The 18,686-nt window shown below is 39.4% G+C and overlaps 1 protein-coding gene across 2 annotated transcripts in view; it reads right to left on the bottom strand.

Moving 5' to 3' along the window:
• The window catches only part of FGF13 (fibroblast growth factor 13), a 564,332-nt gene that overhangs the window by 389,059 nt on the left and 156,587 nt on the right, over window positions 1-18,686 (bottom strand). The window lies entirely within an intron of this gene.

Here is an 18,686-nt window from a genome sequence, read left to right as displayed (position 1 = left end):
GCTCTTGGTAAGGTCAGCATTGACCTCTTAGATGCAAAACCCTCCAGCTGTTCTGTACGCTTTGTCATTCTGGATCTCTCTTCTATAACAAACAATATTGAAAACTTGCTCCTCTTTGATACTTTCTCCTCTTTTGGCATCTGTGACAATGCACTCCCCTGGTTCTATCTACTACACCTTTCTGACTCGTGGGCACCCTTGTAATATCTGTCCAGGGAATATTCCAGAGGTCACAGAATTCTGGACTGGCCTTGACGTGTGTAAGCTCCATATTGCTCATTACATTCCAATTCGACTTCCTTGCCCTCACATCAGTTGATCATGGATATGCCCTTGTTAACATTTTCAGTGCCTTATTAAGATATTTAATAACAATACATACTTTTTTAAAAATGATGGATTTCCATCACTTTTGTCACATTATGTGATATACTTTTATTTATAAAAATTTATTTTCTCCTGAAGTACAGGAAGCTGCAACATGGTACAGTAGAAAGGGCCTTGGTCTAATCATTTAAAAATGAGAATAGCATAAAAACAGCATTAAAAAAAAAGATGTAACCCACCTCATTCAGGGCAGGTATTAGTCTTCTTCCTGGAGTACTTTATAAGAGAATGAATTCAGAGAAGAAGGCCAGGGAAGCAAGAAGCTGAAAGCAATGAAATCCCCAAGAGAAGGGAGAGACCAGCAGTTGCCGCCATGCGCCTTGCCTTGTGACAGTGTCCAAGATCTTGGGCAGCCGGGAAGAAAGCATCACTTAATGATGCCTTGATTTGGACATTTTTCTCAGCATCAAAAATGAATGATTGTGAGTGGGTGCAACGGTGGCTCAGTGGAAGAATTCTCACCTGCCATGCCAGAGACCCAGGTTAGATTCCTGGATCCTGCCCATGCCAAAAAAAAGAAAAAAAGAAAAGAAAGATTGTAAGTGACTAAATTCCCATTGTTAAAGCCAAAAAGGGAGGGGGGGATAGTAACACCACCGTCAAAATTAAGTAATAGGGATGAATGGGAATTAACAAGATAAGGGTGCCAGAGGACCAGAATTATACCTGGCACTAAGTAAGCTACTTAATAAATTATTTTTTGACCCTATGTCGGTACTCCTTGGGTCTCCTTGGCCCTTAAACAATTGGTTAATTAGAAAAACACAGAAGTAGTCAAGGCAAGAAAAACCTAATCAGTCCAAAAAATTGTATGATGCATGCAGATTGAGGCCAGAGGTCAGCATGTTCTGTACCATCGTTTGCACACTGATGATGACATCTGAATGATGACATCTGTACGTGCAAACGATGGTATAGAAGCCCCTCATTTCCGGTGGGAAGCCAATAGCTGCCTCCATGCTCCCTTCTCTCCACCATCACTGCCCACAGCTAGGTGGGGGCCAGTAGCAGCAGAGGAGAGCATTTATCTCCCGAGCTGCAGCCTGTGCTCGCTTGACTGGCCAGGGCAACGCTGACCGCTGCTCCAACCAATATTGATTGAGTAAGCCCTCCCCACAACAGTGACCCAGTACACCGTGGTACAGCCCTTCATAAGGTTGCTAAATACCCGCATAAAGAAAACCAGTGGCAGATGGACCAGATCTTGATTTTTTTTGTAAGCCGTCATCTGGGCATGATGCAGCCAGTCTTTGACTGTTTTCCTCCCCAAGATTAATGAGGTCAACATGGGAGTTTGTGAATAGACACAGGAGGTGAAACTGCCACATTTCTTTAGCTCCTCTTTTTTGGCTGTCAAGTGAAATTACCCAGTGTGGCTTTAGTAGTGCCCAAGGCAATCACGAATTTAGCACATATTATGCATATCCATTGCCTCCCTTCTCCTGTGCTCCTTACTTAAAGCGGCATTTGATTGTATTGGGAAAATATCTGTTCTTATGTAAGCTCCGTTAGACCCTATAAAATGTACTGTCACTTACACTCTAACTTATAGATGTTTATATAATGTTACAAGAATCTTTTAGAGTTCAGGGACTGACATTAATTGATAACACTTTTCCATAATTTTCCTTAAAATATAAATGTGTAAAAACTTACCTAGATAGTTAATGAAGTTTATGATGTGGGACACTTTTATTTAAAGCAATACAGCACACTTCACACACTATCTTTCATGAGTTCAAAAGACTCATTTGTACAGTCTTTACATTTCTCAAGCCATTTATCTGCCCAAAAATAATCTCATTCATACTTTGCAGTTACAGTATGGATTCAGTTTACATCCAAATGAATGCACTGATAGTGGTGTTTAGAACATAAGATGCCAATTAACATCTGTGCTTCTTTTGCTCAAAACATAGATAGGTTTGCTTCAAGTCAAATTTTCATTTGACACCAAAAGGCCATAAATAGAAATATATCTTTACACATGCAAAATAAAAAGCCAAAGGCCTTTTGTACCCTTTCTTTAATGTCACTGTAAATAGAGAGGCACAAAAATGTAGGTAGACAGAATGAAAGGACAATAAGCAACTCAAGGAGGAAGAATTCAGGAACCAGCATGTCTCTGTTCTCCCAGGCCAGCCCTTTCTTCTCAGATGTTTGAAACAACATGGCAAAATGTCAAGATACAGTACATATGGATAATTAACTTTTGGCAAATTGACAGTTTCTGCATGCTTTCCAAAGAACAGACAATACATGAAGATTGATGGCAGACAATAACTATCATACAGATTTACTCTACCAAGAGATCACTGTCAATATTTAAGCACACGTGCCAATATTATTTGTCAAAGGGTGAGTGAGTTTGCGAACACATGCACACCCAAATACAACACAGTGTATACAGAGCTCCTGAAAATACGCATTACAGTATAAATATTTCCTTATATCACTAAACATATTTATAAGCATGGTATTTAGAATTTCTATAAAATTCTATCATATGGCGCTACCTAGTTAAAAATAGGGACTTTTAAACAACAGTATTCAGATTACCTTGAATTTGAATAGGGAATTGTCAAGCTTTGGAGTGGATAAAGCAGTTCACATTAACACATATAGAAAGCCTTTACTTTTACTTTTTTTTTGCAATTGTATGGATTGCCTCCCTGGCACCGAGGCAGAAAAATAATCAGGCACCTCACTTAGGGTCTATTAATGGAAATACAAAGACTGAATGATGATGGCCCAAGCCTCCCTTCATTCCGTTTTTTCTTATAGGTCCTGGGAAAGTTCACCTATGTTTAGATTAAGGCCACAGTGTATGTGTGTACATGCACATGCATTGTGTGTGTGTGTGTGTGTGTGTGTGTGTGTGTGTGTGCATGCTGCAGGGAGAGGGAGCATGAACTCAGGAACACTTTGATCTGCTTTGATCTGTTTTATAAACATTGTATGCACTGGTAGGATTTTTTTTTTTTTTGAGAAAAAGAAGGTTCTGCTGCCAAATGCATATATATATATATGTATGTATCAAGTAAAATAAAAGCTTGAAAACCACCAGTGTAGGAAAAAGAAGCCAGGACCTGGAGTCAAAGGACTGAGTTCAACCCTGCCTCAATCAGACAACAGCTATATGACCTTAACAAATCTTTTTTGTTTTTTCCTCAAAGTCTCAAATTTCCTTACCTGTAGAGTCAAAAATTTTCATTGTCAACTCACAGGATTATTGCCTGTAGTAACTGAAATAATATAAAAGAAAGCAATATCATGACACCAAGTATAATAGGTACTTAATATATGTTAGAAGATACCAAATCTGCCTGCTTAATAATGGGCAGAAGAGATGAAATTAGAAGAGCATTATCACGAAGACAAGTTCTCAGATTCAGTCAAAGTATGATACTGCATATAACTGAAAATATCATCAACCAGTTAGCTCAATGGTTTACCCTGGTAAAAAGGCAAGGCAGTACATATTTTTGGCTTTGTGTGCCATACCATCCTGACTCTGTCACAGCTGCTGAACTCTGCCACTGTGCTGTGAAACAAGCCAGAGGCTATGTATAAACAAATGGACCTGCTACAACAAAACTTTACTTACAAAACCAGGTGCCTGCAGGTTCTAGTTTGCCAACCCCTGTTTTTGACAGTGGCCTGGGACTAGGCTAAAAGCAGGTAATTGGGGAAGCCATAGTACTTCCATGGGACTTAAGAATCAGGAGGAAAGTATGAATTTGGATGCCAAGAAGTACAGTGGAGAGAGCTATAATTGTATTCCTGCCCCAGCAGCTTTAACCCAAAAATAGGTGACTGTGTTGTTCTGGGGGTCAAGCCTCACCATCGTAAGTCAATGGTGACCAGACAGCCCAGTTCCTGTGAAGCCCCAGGTTCTCCAACAGACCCAATGGATACCCTAATGTCAGCTGCATACAATTCATCAGTGTTTGTCCCTATGTGTGCCCACACACATCCCTGTGTGATTTTGGCATCTTTGAGTTCTCTATTGCCATGTAATACATCGCCCCAAAACTGGTGGCTCCAAGTAGCAATTTACTATATTATCTCACAGTTCTGTGGGTTAACTGAGCTAAGCAAAGAGGTTCTTATTCAGGATCTCTTCTGCAGTTACAGTCTGGGCAGGATATCCAAGATGGCTTCTTTACTCACATATCTGGTACCTCAGCTGTGATGACTGGACCAACTGGGCAGGCTGATTGAACACATCTTTCCATGTGGCCTTGCTATATTTAAGCTTCCTCAAGCATAGTGGACCTAGGGTAGTCCACCTTCTAACGCGGTACCTAGATTTTCCCAGAATGAACATTCTAAGAGACTCAGACTGAAGTAACTAGGCTTCTTATAATCCAGCCTAGAAAGCCAAGCAGTACAATTCTACTGCATTCTATTGGTCAAAGGCCTACCCAGATTCTAGGAGATGGCCCAAATATAGGGATGCATGGTCCAGGTGGGTGCCATCTTTGGAGACTAACTATCACAGGCATGTCACATGGTATCCAGTTTGGGGGCCCAGTTTTAACAACTGAACTTGGCTGATTTGTTTAAAAGCCTGGCACCAAATTAGATCACCAATTCCAAGCTTATATTTCTAATGGTCCTGTAATTCCTTGGACTCTTTGGCTATGGGGTGCCACATGTCAAAAGTTTCAGTCAAAGTTGCCTCACCTGCCTCAAGGACACATAGAACCACTTCACAATAAAAAAGTGAAGTCTCTTCAAAAAAGCTGAAGACAATTGTAAGACATTTTTAAAGCCAACATTTGAAAATAAAAGCAATCATTGCTCAAGGTTCTATCCATGAAACCTGTCTGCAGGTAAATCAAAACAAAGAAAGAAGGTAACAGCTCCTGGATTAGTCAACAGATCACAGCAAAAAGGATAAACTAAGAGAAGAACAAGGCAGGGGTCCTTTCTGTAGTACATTTTAGGGAGCTGACATTCTGACCAACTACTCAATGCCCTATACCATGCTCAATTATTTGCATGCATTAGGTCATTAAACACCCCTATGGAGGCATTATAAATTTGGCAACAGCATTCTCATTTTACAGATAAGGGAAATGAGGCTCAGATAAGTTGAGTGATTTGTCCAATGACACACATCTAGGAATTGGCAGCAACAATAGTATCTAAAGCCAAGTGTGACCTGATGCCAAGTCTAGTGATTTTGCTCCACTTACTACTCTGTTCCTCCAACCAGGAAACATCAGCACCCATGAAGTAATTGAACATTCATTTCCCTATGAAACAACTCATTCCAAAATTGAACAGTTCTAATGATGGAGGGAAAAACCATCCTTCCTTAGTGTGTACATTTATTCCAAAAGTGTGTACAGTCAATCAGTAAGCTTTTCCTGCTAGGATTCTTAATCTTGAAGTCCATGACTGGGTTTCAGTATAAACTCCTTGAAAGCATATGAATATTGTACTATTTACATGTATGTCTCATCAGGTTCTCAAAAAAAAACAACACAAAAACAGCAATGACTTCCAGAGGTTGAAGAACAACCAACTTATGAAGCCCACAGGGCCATGCTCAATGGGAGCTAACGAAGCAACTATTATAAAGAAAGCAAACACGATCCTCAGACTTCATAAATTTACATTCCACTTGGTAAGACAGAAAATGCATCTATGTAAACAAAGCAGGTACAAAATACAATTCACACTGAACAGGTCCCTACCCCTCTGTGGATATGTAATAGAGCTAAGCAAATACTTTCTCCATTAATTGTGTGACCACAGAACCCTTCCTTTAAATGAAATCTCATGCTGAAGCCAAATGTGAGATAAAGACATATGGTTGAAGCAATGATAGGTTGCCCACAGTCCCTCTGTTCTACCTTTCTTGGGTGCCATCCCCAACCAATGCCCTCCCTAAGATCCTTGAGACATCTCCAGAGTCTACCTACAGGGCCCTGAGAAAACATGGTTTAACTTCACCAATTTTAGCTGTTCAGATGATCTCTGAGAGTTCTTTTACTTCCCCATAGTTCTATGCCCCTAAATTGTATCCAAGGACCAAGTGGGCATATAATGTGCTCCTAGCAAAGAAGTTGTATGGCACCAGTAGAGAATAAGGAAAAGATATTCTAAGGGGGAAAGAGAAGGATCCTCCAAGCCATGGGAAAAGAGCTGAAAACTTCAACTTCAAAGAGGTGAACAAAAGACTGCGGGAATGGCTTAGACATTAGAAGGTATGAGTTGGAAAGAAAGCATCGGACAAGATACTAAGTAGCCTATGGAATTCTGGGGCATCATTAGAGGCATATGGGAGCTCATGTCTGCACTTTGCAACTCATTGCTTCCTGCTTTATTGGGGTCAAAATGCCAGAGGAGCCATGATAATTAAGATGGATAGATGTTTCTTTACTTGTGGCTCTACCACCTTCCTGCTTCAAGCTAATAATCTTGCAGTCTCAGGAAGCAGACTTCTAACATTTCAAGGGACCTGAGAAGGACTTCCGTGGTATTTCTGTTTTTCTTTGAATTCTGTGATGCCAAGGAAGAACAGGGCTTGTCAACTGTCCTTTCCTGGTCTGGTGAAATCATTAGAGGACCAGAATCAGAGAATCTGATTATACTGGAAAAGAAATGTGGTTGATATTCAGGGTCAAATCTGGAGAGATATATATGAGCCTTCTTTTTCCCCACAGCTTTGTGGGGAAACTTCCAGTTTGCATATGGATTACATCAAAACATTGGGGTTTCTGGTAGCTAATGTTTTATTAAACAAATCAACTTTATTTGGAAAGCTAAGTTACATTTGACATTTTCTTTCCATATCCATTTTCTGCAGAAGGGCACTATGTAAATAAGTAATGTTAATAATAACAATAAAAATTATTAAATTCATCCATTGACTTAGAGAAAGAGAAAATCCAGAAAGTTCATTCCAAAGGGGCATATATCTTTCCTCGACATTCGGATTTAACAAACCTTTATTGATATCTACTTGTTATGAGATAATTTTCACCAGGTGGCCATGAGATTTACATTTCTGTCCCCTTTTTAGAGAGGAAGAAATCAGGGCTCCAGGTGATCAGCTGACTTGCCCAAAGTCACAATATTAGGAAGTAGAAAGAGATTTTCTTTTTTCTTCAAGTTCAAAGCTCTTTCCAATATATCACAGCTACTCTCTTAGATATCTTATTGCTTCCCCCCACCAAAAAAAAAAAAATACTTAACACATGAAACCCACTCCTAATTGTCATGTTCCAGGCATCCTCCACTTCCTGACCAGACTACAGCACAGGGCAAGTTTCTAGAAGCCCATTCACATTGCTGAAATGGGCAATCGTCTTGGAAGCATTCAAGGTATCAACACCATGACCTTTCTATGCAGAGAGCAAGTTGCTAACAGAAAGTGAAAATTACTTTGGGATGAGCTGATTTCTCTCCATTGCTACATGTCTTATTAGGATCTCTAACATAATATCTGAAAAGAAAATCATCAACAGAGAAAAGTAACATCCAGCTATAGAGTCCACATGCCACCCAAGTATTCTGTCTTCTCTCACCCAGTGAACATGGCTGCCTGGCTCCAAAAGAAATTACTTCTACAGCATTACCAACATTTACCAAATACTTTCAAAATGGAAAATGTACACTCTAAAATCCCAATAGGAAATCCCGCTGATTGAGTACTTACTTCGTGTCAGGGGTTGTGCTAGGTGCTAGAAATAAAATGACAAAGTCAGCATCCTGGAGCCTATAATCTAGCAGAGGAGACAGACGTTAACCAGAAAGTTGATCCTAAAGGGGTAATCACTATTTTAGGGGAGTAAGCAGCCCAATAGGAAAAGTACCTATAGCAGAGAAACAACTATGGAGACTCAGGGAGCACTTCCAGCAGGAAATGACATCTAAGGTAAAACATGGGAAAAAGGAGGAGTTAGCCAGATGAATGGGGGAAGGAGGGAACGATCCAGATAGAAGGGATGGCATGTGTGATGGCCCAGAGGCAAGAGAAAGCTTGTTCTAGAAACTGCAGGAAGTGCCATTGTGCCTCAGTCTCTCTAAGCCCAACTATGGAAGCGAAATCATTGCCTTCCGCCCTATATGGGACATGATATCCAGGGGTGAAAGTCTCCCTGGTGACCTGGGAGATGACTCCAAGGGATGAATCCACACCTGGTACCATGGGATCAACAATTCCATCTTGATCAAAAGGGGGAAAAGGAGTGTAACAAATAAAGCATGAATGGCAGAAAGAGTTCAAATAGAGTCGAGAGGCTACTCTGAGAGTTGCTCTTACACAAGCTTCAGGTAGACCTTGCTACCTATCATAACCTCCCAACCCCCAACCAGGACCATTCCAGCCAATCCTAAAGAACACCTAGGGCAATATATAAGATTCCACAAGGGTTCCAGGCACTAGAGTAACTTGCCAAAAACCTACAACCTCCAGATGGGTCCCTGGTCCAGAGAAGTCCTGAAACCTAGCCCAGCCTCTCTGGAACATCAGATAGTTCCATCTTCCTACCCTATATTAGTGATAGACGCTTCCAATATCAAAAATTTAGAATTGTCATAGCCCAAACATCCCTAAAGAGAGGGATGGAAAGATCAAAGGTGATGGCGAAGTTATACATAGAAAGTAGGATTTAACAAATGAATATGAATGCTGAATCATTAAATTGATATCTCTTTTAAGCTCGAGTATTTTAGAGCAGCTAGAAGTAAAAACCTAAAATTGTGAAATTGCAACCCATGTCAAAGTCTGGAATATGTTCTACAACTAATTGTGGTGCTGTGCTTGGAAATTTATAGCTTTTTTGCATATATGCTATTTTTCACCAAAAAAAAAAAAGAAGGAAAAAAGTCTACTGTGATGATAAAAAAGTATTTAAGCCCTCTAGCTTCCTATATTCTGGAGCAGCTAGAAGGAAAAGTATGAAAGGATCGTATGGTAGCCCATGACAAACTCTGGGATCTGTCCTGTAACCACTTGTTGAAGAGTGCTTTGAAAACTATTGCTTTTTTATTTCTTTGCATTGTATATATTTTATACTATACAATAAAAAAGTTAAAAAAAAAAAAAAGAAGTGCCATTGTGACCAGAGTAGAGAAAGAGTGAGTAGTGAACAGTGTGAAAGCTAAAGAGGTAAACAGGGGCTCATTCTTAGAAGACCTTGTAGGTTACAGTATCTGGAGTACTGGGTGAAATCACTGAAGCAAAAGTGAGTCAGCAGCTTGTTACTCAGTTTCCAGGATTCAGAAATGCAGACTTCAAGTGTTGATTTTTCTTAAATACTTGCTTTGCTGATTTTCCTACTCCCTCTATTTATTTTGCGTAAAGGGAAGTTCTCTGAGGACAGACCGATGTCCTGAAAAAAAAAAGAATCTTATTTTCATGTTGTGGGTGGGTAGGAGAGTAGAATTCAGAGTGATTTTTTAAATTCCCCTTTTTTTCAATTTTTAAATATATTTGCTAATAAATCTTCTTTTTGATTAAAAATTAATAAGGACCATAGGAATACTGTCATAATAACTTTGCAAAGGACAATGTATCCTTTTGTCTCTGCAGCAGAATCAGCTGATACAGTGCCATTTACAGCATTACAGTACGAAAATATCTGTTAGCAGTGAAAAGATCTAGTATAAACACTGTATGGCAATGGTCTGTCTTTTTATCATCTATCATCTACAGACGAAGCCCTCCCTTTGCCCCATGTCCAAGATCATTTCAAGCGACCTTAACAAATACATAAAGTATGACAGGTTAAAAAAATTAGGTAAAGAAATTAAAAGGAAGGGTAAATTAGAAGACATCACTAAGATAAACAGAGAAGATTGGATTTAACAAATGAGTATGACTGCTGAATCATTATATTGATATTTCTTTTTACTCTCCAATGTCTTGGAGCAGCTAGAAGGAAAAACCTAAAATTGTGGAACTGTAAGTCATAACAAACCCTGAAATATTCTATGACTACTTGTTATAATGCACTTTGAAGTTTATTGCTTTTTTGTGTATATGTTATATTTCATAACAGAAAAAAATTTTAAAGCTCCTTGAGAAATTCTAATCTGTAGCTACAATGGGGTTGCACAGATGAACAAAATTCCCAATGCCCAATAGCTGAAAACATCCTAGTTGCTCAAGAGAAACACAGCTTTTCCTGAGACTTGAAATTGGAGAGTTTCTCCTCCATCTCACAGGTTCTTTTAAAGTGGATAGAATGGGATACAATGCTCCCAACACCATTCCTACAATAAACACAATGACAGATCTCTGATGAATAGTTTTTGTAGAGGGCACCATTCAAAGTCTGGCCCCTAATGCTGAAGTCCAATTGAGAGAAGTTGAGCTTAGGAGGGGTTGAGATACATTTTAGGGATAGAGCTCCCTGATGCACTACTTGATTCAGAAAGAACATTCAGACCCTCTAGAGGAGGAGAAAGAAAATGTAATTTCTTTGCCCACCCATCCCCCAAAGAGTAGCCCTGTGAAGCCCAAGTACATTTGTCAACAGCCAGGCCAAGCAACAGTAAAACGTGCAGTAAGTCTAGGTGATGTGTTTGAGGCCTTAGAGATATGAAATATTCTTAGTTTGCCAAGGGAACAGTTAGTAACCTTAAAAGTCATTTTTATATCGAGCAAATGCTTTAAGGATCACAGAAAAGATTCTAGTGATCTATGGCATAAAATCACATGTGACCTATGAAATGGGAAAAGATTTTAGAATTCTATTGATTTTGACCTTTACCAAATGCAACAGAAGCACCCTGCCATCACAAATGTGTTTAGGCCTCCTGGGTGATGGAGCTCCAAGTTTTATAATCCACTTTAAAAATCAAACAACAGCCCAGATGCTGTCATACGTATGACATTCTGCTGCTTCTCAAAGCCATCTTCTGGGTGAAAGCTGGAAAGTCAACCCTCTGGGGGTGGGGGTGGGGGAGGGTCTCCAAAATATCTGCTCTGCCTCCTTCTTCTCTGAGTTCCATTGGGGCTTGATTAGTCATCACCCCAGGGTATCTACTTCCTGTTATTATCTACAGAGGTAATTTGCAGAGTGTCCAGCAGTATTTTCAAACATTTTTTAGCTCCAGAATCCCTTATTTTTTCCAAAATGAATCTGACATGGAGTCAAATATTTAAAGAACAGGTGCACATAGATCTGTGCCGGTTGAAGGTACACCATGTATCCTATGTCCTCTCCCCAAAATCCCTAGGTCTCTGGGGTGCTCAGCTGGAAAACCACTGCCATGCAGGTGGCACAGGCTTAGATGAGGGTTGACTCCTGCAGATGAAGGTGGGTGTAGACCAAGTGGCAGAATTCAGTAGCAACAATAGAGACAGCTACTCTGCCATCTTGATACAGGTTTACCACTTTACATGTCACTGACTCTTTGTCCCATAACTCCCTGCAACCTGGCTTCCTTCCGTCACTTATTCTCTTCAATAGGAAGTATAGTGTCAAGTGAAAAGAGCACAGAGTTTGGAGTCAAGAGAGCTGGGTTCCATCTCCAGCTGCACCATCTACTAGCTATGGGGAAGCCTTCGCAAAAATCTCACTCTCATTTTCCCTCTCTATACATGCAGGAAAGGAATTCCTTCCTCACAGAGATCTAAGAGTTCGCCATATCAGCTCATATCTCGATAGTTTCTTTCTTTGATCACTGATGTACCAGAGTTCATTTCAGTTTTCAAATTCATTTGTTTTTGTTTGACTCCAGGAGGGCAAGGGACCATGTCTATCATGTTCTCCATTTTACAGGCAGGGCTCAGCCCAAGGCCTTAAGAAATGTTAGTGAACGACAGGTAAAAAAGCCGAAGGAATATGTTCTGAATAGTGCCACTAAATATTTTCTCATTTAATCCTTACAACAATTATGTGGATAAGTCAACATCAAATTACATTTTTATCAAACTTTTTATTTTGAAATTATTTCAAAGCTACAGAATAGCAGCAAAAAAATAATGCAAACCCCCTACAAAGAACTCCAACATACCATACTCCCAATCAGATACCCAGATCCACAACTTTGGACATTTTGCCACGTTTGCTGTATTATCTACATATGTCAATATCTATCTACTCATCTATTTAGTTATCGATCAAATTCCACTTTACAGAAGAGAAGCCAATGCTCAAGGAAGATAGGGAACTTGGCTAAGGTCACTCAGTTAATAAGCTTGCCCCAAAGATTTGAAACAAGGCTTTCCTTACTCTGTGACTCTTGCTAACAGCTGATGTTAATTGAACACTAATTTCTTGCCAGGGTTGTCCTAAGTGCTTTGTAGATATTCTCTCATTTTAATCCTCACAATGACCCTGCAAAGTAGGAATCATTTACCCTTACTTGAGGATGAGAAAGCTAAGGCTCAGAGAGGTGAGTAAGGGGGTGTTAGAAATGGAGAGCAAGAGAGTTTCAAGACAGCTAGGCACTGAAGTTAGATTTGACTGGCAACATCAAAGACCACTTAGAAACCCATATCCTTGTGGAGATGGGAGAGGATAAAGGAAGACCTGTCTAAGAAAACAGTTCAGACAAACTTCAGGTAACCAATATAATATGTGAGCTAAAACAATAGGGTTTTTTAAAACCTCCCTTTCTGTGGAATAGAATGGGCAGAACCACTCTCTATTAGGGACAGCACTCTTGAGGGGATTAGCTAGGATTCTAAAGGGCATACAAAAGCTCTGATTCTCATTTACAGTTAGCTATGCAGGAACTAGAAATTCTATATGAGTCTCTTCTGCAGGATTGACTCCTCCCACTGACACCTAAATTACATTCTGGATTAATTTCCTTTTTTATTGATTACCACATGCATCATCCACTGAATGGACATTTACTGAGTGCTTAGTGTGGTCAACATTGCACTTGACCACATCTTGCTTTGCTCTCCTATGTAAACCCAGGTACTTTAGAACTCAGTTGCTTGGATAACTTTGATTCTATGCCCTAACTGCAATCATATTGTCCCTAACTAAAAAAAAAAAAACTCTTAAAAATTTAATTTTTTAAAAATACTCTAATTTCAATTTCATGTAAAAGCAGGCATTTGAAGAAAACATTCCAACCCTTTAATGATTGAGGGTAGAATTCCAACATGGAAAATGCACAGGTATAACTTGTCCAAACTTCAGATAATAAACTGCAGAAGCATATACTTTCTGGAAAGGAAAAGATGCCCATTCTTCTATTCAAAGCACACTAAAATTATTTCTTATACTCAGTGGCCTGTCATGGAGAGAAAACAGTGTAGATATTCAATGACGTGAGGAAAATCGCTGACCTGTCAGAATATTCCATCACTGTATTTGACAAACCTGGGCATTAAACCATTAACTAGAAGAATAGGTATGTCTGCATTACCTAAGACTTAAAATGAAATTTACACAGAGCAATAAAGGAGGCGTCGCTACCTGTGTCTATTTCCATTTCAAAAGCCTGAGCTGGGCTCCATCTATAGAATAGTGCTGTTATTCTGAGCAAAGGATGGGTGTTCTCCCCAGCGCACACTAATGCGGCACCCAACCATGCAGAACATGGGTTTGGGGAACAGGAAAGCAGATCCCTAAGAAGTGAGTCATTTGGAACAGCAGCCATTCTAGGCACGGAGTGTTGTGCTTGTATAACATCCTAGGCAGGCCCTGACAGTGGTTAAGCAAAGTAAGAAAAAATATAATCAGCTCATTGGCAGTGTCTGCATTTAAGAGTTTAGGGACAGCTTCACTTATTATATGATGATGGTAAATGCCTTCAGACAGCTGTAAATCGAAACTGACAAATACAAAGTAATTACATCCATTGACGTAAAAATATTTGATTTTAATAATAAAGCACAGCTAATGATTCCATTTGGTTTCTTAATTTGAATGTTATTTTAAAAAGACAGATGATCTACTGCAATTTATTCAATTTTGTGCAGCGCTGATCTTAACCAAATGACGTGTAATTTTTTTAGACATGGCCCTTTAAATATTTCATGAACTGACATAATGTGAAAGTGAGTTCACTTATCATTGAGAGACATCACCATATAATCTTAAATTTGTATTTCAGAGAATTGGATTTTTAAAGTATCACGGCTTCTGATTAGTGCATTATTATTTCAATTTAAAAAATATATGCTCAGCTTTTTGATCCTGAGCCTATGGAGCATTGAAAATTCGCCATGTTTGTTTCTGTATCCCCAGTGCTTGCCACATATCCTGACATGCTGTAGGTCTAGAATAAGTTGGGGTTAACGTGTGGATATCAGTTATTCCTCTGAATACTGTTGTCATCTGTTGGGAGGGGCTCCATCTTCGTGTCCCCTGTGTACATTTGATGGGATTTCACCAGTAAGAGCCGTGGCTTTTGATCCACCTATGATGTACCCTACCCAATGAAGGAGGAATAAGTTATATAATTGGTGGGCACATCTATTGATCTATGCTTCTGGATTAGGGAAAACTAATCTATACTAAAAGGCCACAGGCATGGCAAACAGTTCAGTGGTTCCTCAAAAAGTTAAACATAAAAGTACCATATGACACCACAATCTCACACCTAGGTACATATCCAAGAGCATTTGAAAATAAGTGTCCCAACAAAAACTTATACAGGAATGTTCATAGCTGCACTGTTCACAATAGCCAAGATGTGGAAACAACCCAAACGTCCATCAATGGATGAATGGAGAAACAAGTTGTGATCAATACATATGATGGAATATTATTCAGCCATGAAAAGGAATGAAATGGTGAGACCTGCTACCATATGGATGAACCTGGAGAACATTATGCTAAGTGAAAGAAGCCAGACATGAAAGGCCACATATTGTATGATTTCATTTATATGAAGTGCTAGAATAGGTAAAACCATAAAGACAGAAAGCTGATTTGGTGGTTGCCAGGGACTGGAAAGAGGGGAAAATGGGGTGTGACTGTTTGATGAATACAGTGTTTCTTTTGGGGTGATGAAAATATGTTGGAACTGGATACAGGTGATGGTTGCACTTCATTGCGAAGGTTCTAAATGCCACTGAATGCTACACATTAAAATGGTGAGTTTTAGGTTATGTGTATTCACCATGACCAAAAAATAAGCCATGAGCACTGGGGATCCATTCTGTTTTGTCTTTTCCTGTCCAGGATCAGTAAGGAGCAGCAAACCAGGATCAATGTGCTGCTCTGTGGGCTCAACTGTTCCTTCAGGTTTGCTGTCCAACAACTGGACTTGAAAGCAGCTGAGGGATGGATTGGAGCATAAGTGTTAGCAAAGCCTTTTCCCTCTGGATCTAAAGCTAAATTCTCCTGTCAGCTATTCTATGTAATAATGTTGGCCTTCTATCCCCATTTGTCTGCCCCACGATGTCTGATCTCTCAACTAATTTTTCCCTGCAGAGGGAAAGAATGGAATGTGATTTGCTGCATCTCTCTCACTCTCACAAAGTTGAAACCTGACCAGAGTGCCTTCTGGGGCTTCAGTTTAAGAGTTCACCCTCCCAGGTCTACCAAGGTCTGCCCTCAAGATATGGGGACAGGGTAGGCACAAAAGCCTGAAAGTCAGTGGTCAAGCTAAAACCAGTAGGCTGAATTTCCTGGCTATTCCATGGATGCTTTGAACTATCCTGCACATCATCTCTGTAACAACAATTAGAGTATATTTTCTTAACAAGGTAGAAATCCACCTAAACTCTGCCCCATCTAGCGCATCTTCACCTGGCTCTGGAAAGTGCAGGAATTAATATTGATTTTGGAGTTAGCATTGATTTGAGAGCCTGTCAGGGCAGGATTCAAACATTTAGGGGCTGCAGGACCTGGGGCCACTTAGTCAAACTCAGTGAAGCCTCAATGTCCTCACCTGTAAAGTGGAGATGGGAGCATATGTCATTCCAGCCTCTAAGGATAGTTGGAGGCTCGAATGAGAAGATATTTTCAAAGTTCTTTGCCTAGTACTGGGCATACAGTGGGTGCTGCATGCACGTTTGTTTATTCTCACTGTAATGGGACTGTTTTCCTCTATCTGTGCAGGGATTTTATACATTCTGAAGGATTTTGCTTTGTTTCATTTTGTTTAACCAAAAAAAAAAAAAGAAATGCTGGCTTTGGGCATCTTGTAACATTTCGGAAAATACAGAACTTAAGTAAAAGGAATAGTACTCCTGTCCCTGATCCAATTACAGCCCTCAAAGTAACCACCACCAACAGTTTTGTCTTTATTGTTCCATATAAACATACAAAAACATTAACATTTTAGTCTTGATTTTTAACAAAATGGAATCATACTAGACATGTGATTCTAAAACTCGCTAGTTTTACTTACTTATATACAGTGGGCAGTCTCCGAAGTGAATTGATTGATTGATTGATTACTGGATCTATAGTGCTGTTTTACTACCTGCAAATGACTGCATAGTATGGAATTACTACAATAGATTCAAATATTTGCCTATGGATGACCATTTAGGGTCCTTCCAGTATTTTAATATTCCAAATAAATGCTTCAACAAATTTTTCTGTAAACATATCTTTATGGAATGGTGTATTAATCTATCTAATAATTTTCAGAAATGGGATTACTGGGTCAAAGTGTACATGCATTTAATTGCCAATAAATACTGACACATTAATCGCTCAACAGGTTGTAGTCATTTGCACCCTCATCCCTGTAGAAGAGGGCGTTCCATAACTTTGACATATGCAAATGTTATTCAAATGTTTTATTTGGGCCAGTGCAATGGCCTCTCATTTTAGTTTGCTGTTACCCCATGATTAGTGGAATTTAGAAGTATTTCATCTTTTTATCTTTGTATTTCCCCTATGGATGGCCATTCAGTTTCTTCCGGTCTTTTAAATATTCCAAATAAATATTTCTATGACTTTGTATTTTTCCCCTTTAAATTGCCTGTTCAAGTCCTTTGTTTGTTTATCATTTGGGTAACTCCCTGTATTTTTTAAAAATTTTTTTATTGTATAATATAGCATATATACAAAGCAAAGAAAGAAAAAGCAATACTTTTCAAAGCCATCTTCAACAAGTAGTTACAGGATAGATCCCGGAGGTTGTCATACCATCCTCTCAGATTTGTCCTTCTAGTTGCTCCAGAGTATAGGAGGCTTAAATATTCTTTTGTATCACCACAATCGACTTTTTTCTTTCTTTTTTGTGAAAAATAGCACATATACAAAAAAAAAAGCAATAAATTTCAGAGCACAGCACCACAATTAGTTACAGAACATATTTCAGAGTTTGACATGGGTTACAATTCCACAATTTTAGGTTTTTACTTCTAGCTGCTCTATGATACTGGAGACTAAAAGACATATCAATTTAATGATTCAACATTCATATTCATTTGTTAAATCCTATCTTCTCTGTGTAACTCCACTATCACCTTTGATCTTTGTATCCCTCTTTTCAGGGGTGTTTGGGCTATAGCCATTCTAACTTTTTCATGTTGGAAGGGTCAGTCACTAATATGGGGTAGGGAGATTGAATTATCTGATGTTCTGGAGAGGCTGGGCCCTGTAGGTTTCAGGACTTATCTGGTCCAGGGACTCATCTGGAGGTTGTAGATTTCTGGAAAGTTACACTAGTGCATGGAACCCTTGTGGAATCTTGTATATAGCCCTAGGTGTTCTTTAGGATTGGCTGAAATAGTCCTGGTTGGGGGTTGGCAGGTTATGATAGGTAGCAAGGTCTACCTGAAGCTTGTGAGAGCAACCTCCGGAGTAGTCTCTCTATTTGAACTCTCTCTGCCACTGATACTTTATTAGTTACACTTCTTTTCCCCCTTTTTGTCAGGATGGACTTGTTGATCCTGCGGTGTCAGGGCCAGATTCATCCCTGGGAATCACCTCCCACGTCACCAGGGAGACTTGACCTCTGAGAGGAGGGAAATGATCTGAGCAACAAAAGAGGTCCTCCCGAAGTAACTCTCAGGTGTATCTATACGTAGGTTTAGCTTCTCCGCTACCTACATAAGCTTCACAAGAGTAAGCCTCAAGTTCAAGGGCATGGCCTATTGATTTGTGTATCCCTAAAGTCTGACACAGTATCAGAGGGTTTGCTGATGGTAAAGTTTAATAGTTCCATATTTTTTCTCCCATCCCTCAAGGGACTTTGCCAAAACTTTTTGATTATCTGCTTAATATACTCTAGGATATATCCAGGCAATACATTAGGCTATACAGGACTAAATACCTCTTTCTAATTCTGGGGTCCCTGTGCTTCAATTGTTCAAATGAGCTATACAGACAGGTTGAGTTAGATTATGTGCTACAGAATATTTTGGCTCCAGACCAAATAAATCTTTCTAACTTTGGTCT

The sequence above is a fragment of the Tamandua tetradactyla genome, chromosome X (genome assembly GCF_023851605.1).
Source record: "Tamandua tetradactyla isolate mTamTet1 chromosome X, mTamTet1.pri, whole genome shotgun sequence".
Lineage (NCBI taxonomy): Eukaryota > Metazoa > Chordata > Mammalia > Pilosa > Myrmecophagidae > Tamandua > Tamandua tetradactyla.
Note: the sequence above shows the minus strand (reverse complement) of the source record. Positions and strands in the feature narration are given on the sequence as shown.